The 18,054-nt window shown below is 43.6% G+C and overlaps 1 protein-coding gene across 1 annotated transcript in view; it reads right to left on the reverse strand.

Annotated features, from left to right (window-relative positions):
• TNFAIP6 (TNF alpha induced protein 6) overlaps window positions 1-18,054 on the reverse strand; it is a 258,936-nt gene that overhangs the window by 200,060 nt on the left and 40,822 nt on the right. The gene's annotated exons all lie outside the window — the stretch shown is intronic.

Consider the following 18,054-nt stretch of genomic DNA (forward strand, 5'->3'; position numbering starts at 1 on the left):
ACAGATGAAGAAAGAAGAAGAAAAGAACACGCAGGACAGGGTGCAGAGGAGGAGAAGAGCAGAAGAGCACAGATGAAGATAAAGAAGAAAGAACACGGAGGACGGAGTGCAGAGGAGGAGAAGAGCAGAAGAGCACAGATGAAGAAAAAGAAGAAAGAACACAGAACACAGAGCGCAGATGAAGAAAAAGAAGAAAGAACACAGAACAGAGAGCACAGATGAAGAAAAAGAAGAAAGAACACGCAGGACTGGGTGCAGAGGCGGAGAAGAGCACAGAAGAACACAGATGAAGAAAAGGACGAAAAGAACACGCAGGATGGGGTGCAGAGGAGAAAAGAAGAACACAGATGAAGAGCAAAGCAGGAAGAGAACGCGGTGAGGAAGAGGAGAAAAGAAGAACACAGATGAAGAAAGAACACGCAGGAAGAGAACGCGGTGAGGAAGAGGAGCGGGGCACAGAGGAAGAGCAGAACACGCAGCAAGTGGGCTACAGAAGAGGAGCAGAGAGCGGAGGAAGATGGCTACCAGAAGAAGGAGCAGAAAGCGAAGGGAAATGGACAGCAGAGGTGCAGAGAAAGGTTGGAGGAGAGAGCGGAAGGCAGAAGACAGAAGTTCAGGGAAAGAGAGGTGAGTAGCGCGGGGCTGGGCGAGGGGCTGGGAGGGGGGAGTACTTACGGTTTTAGCAGGTCTTGCTGGGAGGTGTCAGGAGCCTGGGCTGGTGGAGCTGCAGCGGCAGGGGGAGCGACCTACCCTAGGGTCAAGGGTTTTGGCATTGTGAACAGGATTCAAAGTAAAAGATTAAAGGGAAAAATGTTTGGCAAAAAGACAAAGGCAGTTACCCAGATACCAAATGAAATACCAGGGTGGGAAGCAGCCCTTTATGGTATACTTGCGCATGAGTGGCCTCACTGTGCTGGCTTGAGTGAAAACTGGAATTTGTGTGTGATATATACAGAACCTGCAGATGTATTAGCCTGTTTGCAGAAAGTGCCAATAGAAGAAAGGAAAAGAGCTTACCATGGTAGGACGAAGAGGCTGGGTCCTCTTATGTGTTTTTTGTAAAATGCATGAGAAATGTGTTCAGTTAGAACAGGAACATGAGCAGATGGAAAAGTAGTTAGTGGAAGCCAAAAATAGTTCTACAATGTTATCATGTCAGAATAAATTGTTACAAGATAACCTCAACACTTCCCAAACTGTGACTGAGAGAGCTGCAGTGCGCATGGCATAGTATAAATACAAGAAGAGATGGGTAATAAAAGGAAGGTTTATTTAGCTATTGCCAAAGTAGGGTTATATCGGAACCCTGAGGAATGGGATGGTAATATTTGGGATTCTTCAGAGTTTTCAGACTCTGGGAAAGAGTGTTGTCAAAATAGTGGTCAGGGTGAGCCAGAAGAGCAGAAGGTGGTATGAGCACAGCCCATATTCAGGCAAAAGATACAAGGTGGCCTGCAGGGGGAGGCAGTGATGCACTCTTTGGAAGATTACTCCCAACAAACAATTAACAACATAATAGATAGGTTTCGTCAAAAAAGTGGGGAAGCGTTGCTTACATGGATGGTGCGACTGTTTGTTACTGGAGCCTCTGGATTCTGGATGTAGAAGATGCACAGAAGTTCTGTATACTTAGCACTGACCCCACTATACAGGTGCAATTTAGGGATTATGAGGATGTAGGATCAACTAACTTATTACAATTAGTGGTTATGGGATGTAATAAAACGTACCATATAGTCAGACTGGCCTTCAAATTATATTCCCTGATACACACTGAGAGATGCTATGCAGAGAATTAAGCAAGAAGGTATGAAAACTGTAGTTCTCCTGGGCGAGGCTCACAATCTTTTGGAGGTGCCACTGACAATATCAGTGTGAAACAAAATAACTTGTTGAGCTCTCCCAGCTTACAAACAGGTGATAACGACTCTGCTAATTAACCAGACTGGACAGATGTCCGGTCAGGTTAAAAATGTACTAAGGCAGTCTGTGAGTTGGGAGAGAGGGCCATACAGATACCAATAGGGTATCTCGGAGATATAAGTTTATGGCATTGTTGAAGGATGGTGTGAAGAAAGAACAGATAGATTAAATAGATACCAAGAGTCTATGGGAGATGGATCAGAAGCAAGGCCTTGACAGGAAGGAGGGGAGTAGAAAGTGAATTAACAGGATAATAAATGGACTACTAAGAACAAGTTGGAAGTGAAACAGGAAGAGAGAGAGGGAGAAAATCGCAGATTCTCACAGGTGAAGGAGGAGGAAGATGTGGACACTGATTGCTTACTTGAGGAGAACAGGGAAGAAGAGGAGTTTCCTTGCAGGTATGAAAGCATATATCTGGATTTGACCTGAGTGAGAGTCAACAGGTTGAAATCAGATTGGGAAGTAGGCCAAGCTCTGGTACAGGGATGGGTTTGCAAGGATAATAGACCCCATGTTGACTTAGGCCTCCTTGATATATGAAAATCCAAAAAAGTTGAATTTACCGCGTTACACCATTACAGGGCTAGGTGGACAAGAAACCCCCACCAAGCAAACTAAGGTCCATATGAAAATAGGGAGCATGCCACAGCGAGAATACAATGTCTTGATAGTGCCCCGCTTTGAATCGATTCTTGGAAAGTGTTTGACCTGGCCCTTTTTGCAGGGTCATCCCCAAACCTTTTGCCTCCTTCCTCCTATTTTTCCTGACCTGCTTTTGTTGGCTTTAGAACTCTGAGCACTGCTATCCAGTGCTAAAGTGCATATGCTCTCTGTGTAAATTGTACTGTTGATTGGTTTATCCATGATTGGCATAGTTGATTAACTAATAAGTCCCTAGTGAAGTGCACTAGAGGTGCCCAGGGCCTATAAATCAAAGGCTACTAGTGGGCCTGCAGCACTGGTTGTGCCACCCACATAAGTAGCTCTGTAATCATGTCTCAGACCTGCCACTGCAGTGTCTGTGTGTGCAGTTTTTAAACTGTAAATTCGACTTGGCAAGTGTCCCCACTTGCAGGCCTAACCCTTGCCTTTTCCTACATATAAGTCACCCCTAAGGTAGGCCCTAGGTAGCCCCATGGGCAGGGTAGAGTGTATGGTTAAGGTAGGACACATACTAATGTGTTTTATATGTCCTGACAGTGAAATACTGCCAAATTCGGTTTTCACTGTTGCAAGGCCTATCTCTCTCATAGGTTAACCTGGGGGCTGCCTTTAAACATGATGAAAGCGTAGATTCCCTTTGGGAGCAGATAGACATGTGTAGTTTGGGACCTCTGGACTCACAATCTAAAAATACATCTTTTAGTAAAGATGGTTTTAAGACTGTGTGTTTAAAAATGCCACTTTTAGAAAGTGGCCATTTTCTTGCTTGAACCATTTTTGTGACTCTGCCTGTTTGTGGATTCCCTGTCTGGTTAAGTTTGACAGCTGGGCTGTTTGCACCTCTCTCCAGACAGTGAGACAAAGGGGACTGGGCTAGCCTGCATATTCTGATAAGCCATCTGTGCTAGGAGGGAGGAGAGGAGTGGTCACTCACACCTGAAAGGGCTGTGCCTGCCCTCACACAATGCAGTCTCCAACCCCCTGGTGTGTGTCTGAGGCCTTGCGTGGGCAAGGCAGGATTTCACAAACAAGTGAGACTTTCCTTTGAAGTAAGTCTAGGCCAATATGGGATATACGGAGAGCACCCAAAACCACTTTAGACACTTCTTTGGGTATACACTCTACCTCTCGGACACTTCTGGGCAAGAAATCTGCTGGTGAAGAATCCCCGAACCAGACCTGCCAAGAGGAACTGCCTGGCTGCCCAAAGGACTCACTGGGACTGCTTTTCTGAGAAGGACTGCTGCCTTGCTGTTACCGTGCTGCCTTGCTGCTCTCTGGCTGTGCTGAGAAGTGCTCTCCAAGGGCTTGGATAGAGCTTGCCTCCTGTTCCCTGAAGTCGCAGGACCAAAAAGACTTCACTCCTTCAACTGGACTCCTTGTGCAGCGAAAATTTGATACACAACCTGCTAAAAACGAAGCACAGCCTGCCCGCGGTGAGAAATTCACTGCACGTCGAACCGGAACGACACAGCCCAACTTCACAAAGAGAAGATCGGCACAGCACCTGCATTGCGACCGGATCTTTGACGCCGGCCCACCGGATCGACGCACAGCCGACCCGAGATGACGCAGCCCGACTTCCAGGGAGGAATCGACGCAGCACCAGCAGTGTGGAAGAAATTTCCACACAACCGCCACTGGTTCGACGCAGCACTTGTGACTTAGCTCTGCAAGCCGAGGATTCACGCACCATCCCCGGGGCGCCAGAAAACCCCACAACCCGAAGAGGAACCAAGTCTGCACGCTGGAAATCGACACAAAGCCTTCCCCTGCGTGGAAAATAACGACGCAAGTCGGTGTGCGAAGGGGCAAAACGGACGCACACCTCCCTTTTTTTCATGCATTGCCTCCTCTGCAGTCCCTTGTGGAGATTTTGAACGTAAACCAGGTACTTTGTGCTTGCAAGAGACCTTTATTGTTTTTAAGAGACATTCATTTGTTTTAAAAAGACTTAAGACACTTTATATCACTTTTACAGTGATATCTCAACATGTACTTATTGCATTTTAATCGTTTTGACCTGCATCTTATCAGATAAATATTATATATTGTTCTAAACACTGTGTGGTGTATTTTTGTGGTGCTTTCTTGTGGTATTGTATGATTTATTGCACAAATACTTCACACATTGCCTTATACGTTAAGCCTGACTGCTCAGTGCCAAGCTACCAGAGTGTGGGCACAGGATAATTTGGATTGTGTGTGACTTACCCTGAATAGAGTGAGGGTCCTTGCTTGGACAGGGGGTAACCTGACTGCCAACCAAAGACCCCATTTCTAACAGAATGACTCTTCTGAAGGGGATGACTCTATATTTGTAAGATGTGTGCTATCAATTTGGATCGAAGAAATACCTCTCAGCGACAGCAGTGAGGTGGGTCATTTGAAAATACCTCCGGTGAATTTTCCCCCAGCCAAGAAGATGGTTCATTTGAAGCAGTATCGGATCCTAGGAGAGCATGAGGAGATTAGTAAGACCATACGGGATTTGACAGAAGCCAGGGTGGTGTCCCCGGTCACCAGTGAGTGGAATAATTTTGTGTGGCCTTTGTGCAAACCGGATGGTAGCTGGAGAATAACAGTTTATCACAGTGAATTGAATAAACATATGCCCCCTTTGACTGCCACTGTCCCAGACACCATTACTTTAATTGAAATGATACAGAGACATAAAGGGACCTGGTACACAACTACTGACATTTCCAAAGCCTTCTTTACCATAGAATTAGCCCCTGAGAATTAAGAGCAATTCTTTTTCTCGTGGTCTGGGAGACAATTTCAATTTTTAAAACTTACCATGGGCTATGTGCATAGCCTCACTATCTGTGACCGGCTGGTGGCAGAGCACCTTAATGAAGTACCTGTCATTTCAGGGGTGCAGCTTTCTTATTATATTGATGGCATGATGGAGCAGGGAGAAATCCAAGAACAGGTGCAGAATCAGTTGTATGGGGTTGTGGAACATTTGCAGAGCAAAGGGTGGGAGATAAATCCCCAAAAGGTGCAAGGACCCTTCCAAAGTGTGAAATTCTTAGGAATTCAATGTAATCAGGGACATAGGGAGGGGTTGCAACACGTGAGACAAAAAATATAGGTATTTTCTATACCCCGTAATAAGCAGGAAACCATCAGTTCATTGGATTTTTTGGCTTTTGGAGACAGCATATCCCTCAATTGAGTCAGCTTTTGCCCCCTTTATACGAAGTCACTCGGAAGAAACATGAATTTAAATGGGGAGAGCAGCAGCAGGGTGCATTTGAATTGGCAAAGGAAGTGATTCAAGATGCTTTAGAATTGTGACCAGTACAAGAGGGAGACCTTAAGTTACATGTGACAGTTTAGTGGCAATACGCAAATTGGAGTATGGGGCAAAAATAGGTAACAAAGAGAGTGCCCCTAGTATTCTGGACTAAAAAGTTACCAGAGGCTGGAGAGCAGTATACTTCATTTGAAAAACAGTTACTGATATATCATTGGACTCTGGTGGATACTGAGCAGATTCTTTGTCTACTGCCAGTGGGCTAGCTATTTGGCTTCCCACGTGGCACATACATAACTGGCAAATACATTCTAAGGAGGTGTGGGGCAAGGAATTGTGGCAGGAGATTTGAGAAATGTTAGAGCAAAGTACAGTTACTTTCACGTAGACACCCACTGACTCATTGGCACAATTGTTTAATTCCCTTGCTGACTAAAAGGCCAAAATCTTGGAAGCAGAAGAGGCCACACAGGATTCTGATTTGGTGGGGATGGGTAAATGGACCCACCAAAAATGTGGACACCTGGGAGAGAAGGCCACTAACAGGTGGGCATAGATTAGAGGGATGCACATTCTCCTAGAGTTGATCAAGACAGTGATTGTGCAATGTCCTATTTGTCAACACACACAACAGAGATCTGTCCCGCAGACCATCAGAGGTCAGCTGGGGAGAGGTAAGTTGCCAGGGCAGATTGATAACATTGGACCAATGCCAATTAGTTGAGGATGTCAAAACGCATGTACAGTGGTAGATATGTAGTCTGACTATTTGATAGAGTATCATTGCAAGTGTACTACCCAGTCCAATAACATAAAGTCATTAGATTTGTTGATGTACTATAGAGTTCCACTCCAGATCCAAAGTGATAACGATCCCATTTTAAAGGTACGTTGGTACAAGACTATTGTTCACAGCTCGATATAGAGTGGATTTATCATGTTCCATATTACCCACAAGCTGTGGGATTGATTGAGACAATGAATGGATTGTTGATGTCTCAGTTGAAGAAATTGTCGGATGGATCTTTGAAAAATTGGAGAGATCGTTTAAATGAAGCATTACAAATATTGAATAATAGACCTTTGACAAATGCAGAGACTCCTTTGTTGAGAATGCTAACCTCAGCATTACAGATACAACCCAATGTGGCAACTAATACTATTAGAAATTGGGAAACAAAAACAAGAGCTTTAGCTCCGTACCGAGCAACACCAGATTCTGCAGGTCTTAAATTGCATGCTATGAACATGTACCCACTGAAACCAAGAGATATGGTACTCACTGAAACAGGAGTCGGGATACATGTTCCCCCAGAACACTTTGAATTGATTGCTCCTTGATCTGGGTTGGTACTCAAGGGTATTCAGGTCTTGGGAGGAGTGACTGACACAGACTATCAAGGAGAGATCAAAGTGATACTGCTGAACAGTGGGGATGCTGATTTGATAATACAAGCTGCAGACCAAAATTGATTATTCCAGTGTATGAAGGAAAAGTCAAAAAGGGGACTGCCCCAGCCCTTCTTACAGTGCGAGGGGAGGGTGGCTTTGGCTCCACTGATAAGAACCCAGGTGCTAAGGTGTCCGTAGAATCCACAAATCATCCCCCTGAACCCGCAGAAATCATAGCAAAAGGAAAATACAACATTCTGTTAGTCATGAAACCATGGCAAGAAAAGTCAGAACATGTACCAGCTGATAAATGTTACCTGCAAGAATATTAATACTTCTGTCTTTTCTAGATCATACTACGAGGTGCCTTTGTGCTAAGTGTCCTGTGTGGAGTGTTTTTGGTTGTATCCGAATGGGGTCGAGTGGGACCGAGAACCCCCAGCTCAGAAGAGATCGACCGACAGCACTGATTGAGACCTCTGTTGCATCAGTCAGAGAATGTGTGGATCTACTGGAACAGACTGTGCTTAACAGGTCAGATTTCTGCATGACAAATATGAAAAGCACACAGATGTCATTTCCACCTGCCTAATTGCTATACCAACTCCTGCTAATGTTTTACTGCAAATGTTCAACATTACGAACACAGATGAGTAAGTGGAAAAAAGTGACATACAAACTCACCTGTCTTTATATGAATATTGCTAGTTTTGCCAAGAAACCACCAATGATAAGTGGAACAATTTAACTCAAGTGATAACTTACAATGTCACCGCAGGCGACGTTTGTTATAGTGTAACATGTGGCACCAAAAAGATTGTAAATACATTCAAATGCACCTTGAAGCGACAACAGTTTCCCCACAAGAGATCCCATGGGAACAACAAACTCTATGTCAGAGAAAAAATGACAAGATGTGTAAAAAAGTAAATTATAGTATGTTCTGCAAGAGTGTAGTGTTTGCTGCTAGTCACATTAAGCATGTTAAAATACCTGTTGGATGGCTATTTTCTTGTGGTAATGTCACTTACACTTATATTCCAGCATATATAACAGGAGGGCCATGTGCCTTCACGCAGTTGGGGCTTATGATGTTTACATTGCACCCAGCATTACATACTCGAAGCACAAGGGAAACAGTTCAACTTTGTGAAGATTGTGACTGGAATCATATCATTATCTAATGCAGAATATGTATGTTTAGGACTTTCTATAGTAGGGGTCCCAGGATTAGCTGTATATAACACTTGAGTTATTAATAAACTAGCAGGTTTAATGGTCAAAAATGTTAATCACACATCTATTGCTTTGGCAGAACTATTACTAGATATGCGAGGAATCAGAAAGGCTGCTTTACAAAATAGAGCTGCAATTGAATTTTTGCTTTTAAAGCACTATCATGGATGCTCAGAATTAGAAGGAACCTGTTGTTTTAACCGGTCAAACCATTCAAATCCATCCAGTCTCACATTGGAGAGGAGGGGGTTTCTAGAACACTCTTTTTGAGGTGTTTTGTGGTAAAAAGACAGGGAGACTTGGCGCTCAGACAGGAGTCACCTGTGGAATAGACAAGTTGCCCAGGATTGAATTTTGATCCCGATCGGGTCTCCTGTCTGACTGATTTGAGGGCTCCCTCAGTCACGCTGGCAAGGATGATGACTTCAACTGAAGTATTTTAAATCTTGATTATTTAGCTCATGTATACATGCTCTGTTAATGCATTGCACTTTTTCTATGTCTTGGCCACTTGATATATGCATTTATCTTTGTATAAACACATGTTCTGCTGCACCTGACTTATATGCTTATTCTCATATATTTGAATTACTTTTATTTGCTATTTGGGAAGTGCCTTAATAAAATCATTATTTAGTCTCAGAGTGGTGAATTCTTTTGGCATTGTGTCTTCTTAGTTTAAGTGAAAGTAATACACCCACCGCCCCACCACCCATATTTATATTTGCTGAACTCTAATACTCAACTAGGCAGTTTGCATTTATGATCTAACCATAAAAAAAACATACTCCTGATTCTGGACCGCCTTTTCTGACTTGTCTAAAGATATTTCCTTATGTAAACCACTATTTTGCAGAGGCCAATGTTAGCGTTACTACTGCGTGATCATATAATGAACGTTACTGTTCGTAAAATGCCATTGAATAATGTTGGACCTGGCCCTTTTTTGCAGGGTCATTCCCAAACATTTTGCCTCCGTCCTCCTATTTTTTCTGACCAGTTTCTGTTGGCTTTAGGACTCTGGGCACTTTACCACTGCTAACCAGTGCTAAAGTGCATATGTTCTCTGTGTAGATTGTATGAGTAATTGGCTTTTCCATGATTGCCATATTTGATTTACTTGTAAGTCCCTAGTAAAGTGCACAAGAGGTGCCTAGGGCCTGTAAATCAAATGCTACTAGCGGGCCTACAGCACTGATTGTGCCATCCATATGAGTATCCCTGTAAACATGGCTCAGACCTGCCACTGCACTGTCTGTGTGTGCAATTTTAAACTGCCAATTCGACCTGGCCAGTGTACCCACTTGCCAGGCCCAAACCTTCCCTTTTTATACATGTAAGGCACCTCTAAGGTAGGCCCTAGGTAGCATCATAGGCAGGGTGCAGTGTATGTTAAAGGTGGGACATGTGATGATGTGTTTTATATGTCCTAACAGTAAAATACTGCGAAACTCGTTTTTCACTGTTGCAAGGCCTATCTCTCCTATAGATTAACATGTGGGTTGGCTTTACATAACGTTTAAGTGCAGTTTCCCTTTTAGGGCAAATAGAGATATGGACTTTGGGGGTCCCTAAACTCACAATTTAAAAAATACATCTGTTGGTAAAGTTGGTTTTTAAATTGTCTGTTTGAAAATGCCACTTTTAGAAAGTGGGCATTTTCCTGCTTAAACATTCTGTGACTCTGCCTGCTTGTGTATTCCCTGTCTGGGTTAGACTGACAGTTTGGCTGTTTGTGAATCTCCACTAGACTGTGACACAAAGGGAGCTGGGGTGTAGCCTACAAATCCTGATGAGCCATCTGGGCTAGGGTGGAGGGAGGTGTGGTCACTTACACCTGAATGGGCTGTGCCTGTCCTCACACAATGCAGTCTCCAACCCCCTGGTGTGTGTCTGGGGCCAGGCCTGGGCAGGATCCTGTGAGCAATAAAGACTTTCCTTTGAAGTTTGCCTACTTCAGAGGCAGAAAAGGGTATAGGTAGTGGACTCAAACCCCCAGAGTTTTAGATTTGCTTCTGTAATCAAGAGGAGAAATGCTGCCCCTGCCTATGACTGTGCTTTTTTGGGCTATCCTGCAGTTGCTGCTTCTGCCTGTGAAAGGGGACAAAGACTGGACTTTGTGGTATATTCCTGATTGTGAAGAATCTCCAAAGGCTAGGACTGAGCCTGCCTCTTGTTTTGAAGTCTTAGGGCCATCAAAGACTTCCTCTGCCAGCACCTGGTCTCTCTGCTGAAAAGAAAAAGGACACATCGCCTACCCGACTGAAGAAGAAATGATGCACTGCCTCGCATCGTTGACTGTTTTGACGTACACTCGCCTGTGCGGCTTTATTTTTGATGTCTAACAACAATGTTTCCATTGTTTAGTATGGAGTAAGACTCTTTTTATTTTTTAAATTAATAACTTGACTTGTGTATGTTAGATTTTTGTCGTGTTGGTCTTGTTTGATTTAGATAAATATTGCCTATTTTTCTAAACTGGTGTGGTGTCTATTTTGTAGAGTTTTCACTGTGTTACTGTGTGAGTTGGTACAAATACTTTACACATTGCCTTTGAGATAAGCCTGACTGCTTGTGCCAAGCTACCAAGGGAGTGAGCACGGGTTGTTTTAAGAGTATAGCACCTTTACCCTGACTATAGTGAGGGTCGCTGCTTGGACAGAGTGCAAACTGACTGCCAACCAGAGACCCCATTTCTAACAAATAACATACCTAACCATTAATAAAATGTAAGGCATACAAATTAACCTTTATGGTTCCAGGGCATGACAAATTAAGTCAACATTCTGGAGTCTGTATAGGGTATTACTTGGTGGTGTGCAGCAGATAGGTCCACCACACTAAACAACTTTGCACATCCCAGGAGGGACAGAGCCTCTAATTTGCTGGGTAAAGGATGGAGGTCTACTCACATCATAATTTTCTTTCCTTTGTCCTTCACCAATACCACAATTGCAAACCATTCTGAGGCTCAGTCTATTCTATAACCCCCAATGTTCAGCATTTGTTCAGTTCAGCCGTCAATGGAGCCATCATGAGTTTCATCACATTCCTCACCTTGAGCACCTATTTTGAAATTATCCTGTGCTCAAAGTTCTTGAGAAGTCCAAATTACCCCTTCAAGTCCTTATTTCACAATGCCTTCGTCATCACTTAGAATCACAAGTGGCATCACTTTATTGGGAGAATCATGATTCAGCATGCTCTGTAAAACTGCTCTGGTGCTTTCAGCCCAGTAAGCAGGTACAATGTTTGGTGAAGTATATCTTTCCAACAATTTCTCTATCCTTAAACTGTATACTATTTACAGTTAAATAAAGAAGGCCCATCTTTGTCCCTCCTTAACCCCCAGGCTAATGTCACAAGAAGCAGTGCAATATTCTCATGTCCTAAAATGCTTTGCTAATTCTTGTCCCCTATGAAAGAGTCACCTATGAAAGAATCTTCTAAAGCTATCAGTATTTTGCCACATATGACTATGTCACATTCTGACATCGGTAAACATCGCTAAATACAAGCAGACCTGATTTCTTGATGCAGAAAATGGTACAAGGGAAGAAGAGGAAAAAGAGGTCACTCTTTGCGTCCTTCCAATATACATTAGATTACTCACAAGCAAATGTGACCGATTTCATAAGGAACTCACTTTTAGGGAATTGTCCTATTATTTAGGAGCACTTTTTGATCCATATTGCATCTCTCAATATGTATAGGACCAATGAATCCACAAAAAGTTAAACGGTGTGGCTGCCCCCTCCCCCCCCCTTTGGATGTCATGCTTCATTATTGGCCACGCTCATTCACCAGAGAATATTCTACTGAGTAATGGTCTCCCCACTGTTACGAGGAGTACTTTCAGGTTGTGGGTATTTGTTGAACCAGGGTCTAATGATTATAAAAAGCCCTGTGCTACAACCCCAGGTCTTCCCTTTATTACAGGTAGACCATCTGGATGATTAAACTGTGTGATTATGCATGGGACTACCTGTTATCTCTGCATATGAATAGGTTGACATGGGTCAGCCTGTATAATGGCCCTACAATGGGTCCTAGGCTTTCTTCAGGTCCCAGACACTTAATTTCCCAACACCCATACTGAAGCCAGGTACATTTATTCATCTGAAGCCACACTATACCTAGAACAGTCATTTTGGACAATGTTCACTGGAGTTGCAGAGTTTTAACCACACAATTAACCAAATCATAAATAATGAAGCATAACTGGAGGCATATAAGGAAAGAAAAATGATAAGCAATGATAAAGACAAAGAACATAGAAAGTAATTAGCTTCTTTTCATGCTCTTAATATCTGTTTGTAAAGCTCATGTCGCACATGTGAACGTACACTGCAAACCACTCCAGTTCCCTGAGCCTGACAAAACATGCATATATTAATTCACACATCACCATGGAGTTTTACTCTATCTCAAGCTAGTAAGGCCCCAAGGAGTAGTATGTGGGGAAAACCCTTGTTGTCACACTCTACGAGTCAAATAATGCACATACAATGACATGGTAAGAAAGCCAAATGTAGGTTCAAAAGAGAGAAGGAAATTCCTCTGACTCCCTCTAGCCCCCAGTACTTACTGATTCAGTGGTATTTATCCTCTGAAATACCTAAATGTTTTCAACTAACTCTCTGAATGTTCTTTGTGTTGGTGGCAGTTCAATTCTTAAAAGCATTTCATATTAGCTCTTCCGGGTGCCCATGTCACACAACACTATGAACAGCACGTCTTAACCTCACTGGTGGGCGTGCCTACATCACGTGACACTACATGCAGCATGTCATAACATCACAAGATGATGGCAATTGTAGTCTAAGTGCCTTCCGCAATTACAAAGCCCCACCAGTGTGATTTACACTGACAAGCATTTTTATTATAATTGATTGTACATAAGTATCAAAAAAGATATTTTGAACCAAAAGAGAATAGTTTCAGTCTACTATGGCAGCAATGCCTGTTTTGCGTTACTGGAACCATGAATAGCACAGTTTTATATTCTCCCAAAATTTCATAAAATGAGGTTCTCGCCACCAAGCAGACCAATAGCTTCAGGTATCATCTCCATATTGGAACCTCTCTCTTTTCTATGACTGGTTTCTTAGATCATTGGTAAAAAAAGATGCCCATATATTTGAAGTACAAAAACAAAGAGGGATAAGGGGCTGGGACTGTCCTCCTTATAGCTTATATAACTTTACAAAAGAGGCCCAGCCAAAGAACTACCACAGGATGGACAGGAAAAAGGATCTTCCTGTTAGAAATACCTGACCCACCAGGGTTACCCCTTGGTGGCATGCTTCATCATTGGGTTTCTTCCCGTTCTGCAATGGAGCGGGGTGTGCTACGATCTACGAGATATGTGGGAGCACTGATGTAGTCTTGTCCATGTGAATCACAGGAGGGGTAGGAGTGGTGGGGTCTTGGGTGAGTTAAAAATACCTGTCGCCTAGTAATTCCTATGATTTAATAGCTCTCTTGGAGGCGGTATGATTAAAAAGGGGATGCAGAAGTGGGGGATGGAATGTACTTGACTTCCTAGTCTACCCCTAGGATCCTCTTTAGGACCAAGGTGGACTCCCTGGTGCCATTCCTTGTTTGACTACCTCTAATGAAAGCATATATAATACATGCTCTGTGATATGGTGCAATTCACCTTACTAATGTGGTTTATGGTGTGGTGTCTGTCATTGATACCTGTGGAAATACAAGAGAGGCATAGTTATCATAGACCCCATTTGTAATGGGCCGCTATATATGTTGTTTGTGGGTGTGCTACCTATTTGCAAACTGCATCCCACGCATGGGAAACCGCACTTGTGAATATCAGGACTGAGAGACTAAAGTACTCTCACAATCAACAGTAAAAGACATTATATTTAAAACTTTTAAACATGTAAACATGTGAAACACACCAAACAGCACACACATAATGCATGCGTAACCTACTCAGTGGTATTTGGATTCTCATATCATAGATTCTCCGGGAGGGTGTGTGTGCTTGTAGTCACACTTTAAAGATTTGGCAAAGTTTGATAATCGATTCCTCTTACCGTATCTGTAGCGCCATGTAAACAATGTTCAAAAGACACTTACTTCCTCTAAGCGACACTCCCGCTCTGTACATAATGCTTACCTCCCGGGGTCTGAAACTTGAAGGCTCACACGGGAGCCGAGTTTAAATGTGCAGCAGCCCTTACATCTTGGCATGCGAAAGCGTGCAGCACTAGACCGCTAACTTCCCCAAGATGGCGGCCTCCTGTGGAACGAAGGGGGGGTCCACGAGGACCCTAAAAGTAGGTATCCCTTGTGGGTGCCTGTAATTGCACGGAGGTCATTGGGGCTTCATGGGCTTAGAGGCAGAACTGGGGATTCACATTTCGTTTTGCTAATTATTTGGGAGTTTCTTTCTTGTGTTTAACAAGAGTTACTCGTTCCCTTCTTACTGTGATGGTGATATATATGTGAGTGGCTAATATTTATTGTTGTGGGTTTGCTCTTCGTGACACTATGGAATGTAAAGGAATAAGATGGACAGAGGACCTCTTGCGCTGCCTAGGTGTACCATTCATTTCAGGAGATGTATATCCGACTAATTATTAATGTGATGTTAATACTTTGTCAGCTGGCTCCAAGATATGTTCTCATTGAGGTCAAATTGGTGTGTGAGTAATTTATAAATGCATCGTTGTTCTTTTTCAAACAGTGTAGACTCACAATTAATCTCTTTATGGTGTTCTAGGATAACCCAGTGGTAATCCTCGACTGTGTGTGCTTTCTCTTTGAAATGAGTGGACATTTTAGTAGAAGCCTGTCCATATCTCAGGTTACTAAGGTGCTCGCAGATGCGAGTCTTAACCTTGCGGGTGGTCATCCCCACATAATGTAGGTTGCATGGACAAGTGATCATTTATACTGCTCACTGTGTGTTACAATTGGAGAAATCTTTAATGTCCCATGTTGTGCTATCGTTAAAGGGGACCTGTTTAGAGACCTTTGTTAGATGGCACACTCTACAGTTCCCACATGGATAATGTCCATTGGATAGTGATATCTCCTGGTTTACTATGAAGATGGCGCGGGTGGGTGCGTACAAGCATGTCTCAAAGACTCTTTACCTGTTTATGTGAAAACATGGGTTTGGGAATATTTAATGAGCCACTATTGAGGATGCGCCAATGCTTGTTGATGATCTTGCTTACGTGATTAGAGGCCATGTTAAATGTTAAATGTGTTAAATGTTCTTTTTGGGGAGGGGTGTCCTGTAGGGCTTCTCTATTGTTATTGCAAGCTCGCTTCATGGCTCGGTTGATTGTTCTTGGGGGGTATTTCCTAGCCTCCAGTTAAAATGATAGACTCGGGCTTGTCTTTTGTAATCTGATATCTCTGAACAATTCCTTCTCAATCTGAGAAATTGTTCAAACGTTCGGTTCTCTCTCAATTGGTGGGGGTGAGCACAATCAAACAGGAGTAAACAGTTTTTGTCTGTTGGTTTTTCATGGGTGGTTGTTTTAAGAGCACCATTAGTGGCTATGATGTTTAAATCAAGGAAGACCAAATGTTCCTTGCTCATTGTGTGAGTGAATTTCAAGAACTGGTCCTGTCTGTTTAACCACTCTAAAAAGGACACCACTTGTGTCTCATCCACTTTCCAGATAGCCAATATGTCATCAATATGTCTTTTCCACATTACTATGTTGTCTCTGTATGGATTGGTGGGGTTTAGAATTCTCTCTTTTTCTAGATGATGGACATAGAGACCGGCATGACTCGGAGCGAAGGTGCTTCCCATGCTGGTCCTGTGTTTCTGAAGCTACAAATCTTTTTCATATTAAAAAAAAATTTTGATTGGGGCCCAGAAAAAGCATTCCATAACCACATTCCTTGATGTTTGGTAGTCCCAATCTAAGTCAAAGATAACCTCCTCAATTATGTATATTGTGTCAGGGTGAGGAAGACTCGTGTATAGGCTTTCCACACCCAGTCCTATTAGTATCTCATTTGCTGGATCAAAAGGTCTGTCTTTCAAAAGACAAAGTACATCCTTTGTATCTTTTAGGTAGGTATCTGTGTTTTAGACTATGGGGGTCATTCAGACCCCGGCGGGCGGCGGGAGCCGCCGAATGACCGCACTGTGGTCAAAAGACCGCGGCGGCCATTCTGTGTTTCCCGCTGGGCTGGCGGGCGACCGCCAGAAGGCCGCCCGCCAGCCCAGCGGGAAACCCCTTCCCACGAGGACGCCGTCTCCGAATGGAGCCGGTGTAGTGGGAAGTGTGCGACGGGTGCAGTTGCACCCGTCGCGAATTTCAGCCCGCTTACGGGGGCCCCTGCAGTGCCCATGCCACTGGCATGGGCACTGCAGGGGCCACCAGGGGCCCCACGACACCCCTCACCGCCATCCTGTTCCTGGCGGTCGGAACCGCCAGGAACAGGATGGCGGTGAGGGGGTCGGAATCCCCCATGGCCGCCAGCCTGTTGGCGGTGCTCCCGCCAACCCCGGCCCGTCGGAATGACCCCCTATGGGTCTTAACAGCACATCTGCAAAACTGGACAGAGGTTCCAAAATAGAGATGATACCTGATACAATGGGTCTGCCAGGAGGTGATTCAAGGTTTTTGTGAATTTTGGGGATAGTGTAGAAATAAGGAGTTACTGGATTTTTATCAATTAGGAAATCTCCTTCTTTTTTAGAAATCTAGTTGTGCGCTAAAGCTTGCTCCTCCATGCTACGGATCTTCGTCTTTAGGAAATCAGTAGGGTCCTCCCTGGGTTTTTCATAGTTACGTGTGTCATCCAATAGTCTTAAACATTCTTTATGATAGTTTTCTAAGGTCTGGATTACGATAGCGCCTCCCTTATCTGCTGGTTTTATTACTATGTTGTTGTTGTTAGCTAGCTCCTGTAAGGCTTTTTTCTCATTCTTGGTTGTGTTATGAAACACCTTTAAAGTGTTGGGATTAATTTCACTGATATCCTTCAGAACTGCTTTTTCAAAGGTGAGGATTTCTATTGGGATAGAAGAATTGGGACGATTTTTTGTGTAGACTTGTGTCCCCCAGTGCTAAATTGTCTGCTGGTGGCTTACTTTCAAAAAAGGATCTTAGCTTAATCTTCCTAATGAAATAATTTACTTCAATGCACAATATGAATTTATCCAGGGAGGCCGTTGGGACAAAACCCAAACCCTTTTCAAGGACCCCGATTTGTGCGTCAGTCAATGGCATGTCACTGAGATTTACTAGACTGTGCGACTGCTTGGGTCTGTTTGATTGTCCGGACACGGTGTACTCTCTGTTGTCATGCTCCGTGTCGTTATCCTCCCTGGATCTTGGTCGGATGCCCATTGGACCTGGGGTTGTCTCTTTGATTTGCCCTTGGGGCGTCTCTGGCCTCTTCCTAAAAAAGGAGGGCGGCACTGTGGAAATTGGTCACCCTGGGGTTTTCAATGTTCAAAATGAGGAGGATACATTTGGGGTGGTGGGGGGATTTAATGCATAAGGGGCTGGATACATAGAGTACGTGCCCCACCATCTCCCTGTTCCAAAACCAGCTCTCCTATATATTTGAAG

Source organism: Pleurodeles waltl, chromosome 3_1, assembly GCF_031143425.1.
Source record: "Pleurodeles waltl isolate 20211129_DDA chromosome 3_1, aPleWal1.hap1.20221129, whole genome shotgun sequence".
Taxonomy (NCBI): domain Eukaryota; kingdom Metazoa; phylum Chordata; class Amphibia; order Caudata; family Salamandridae; genus Pleurodeles; species Pleurodeles waltl.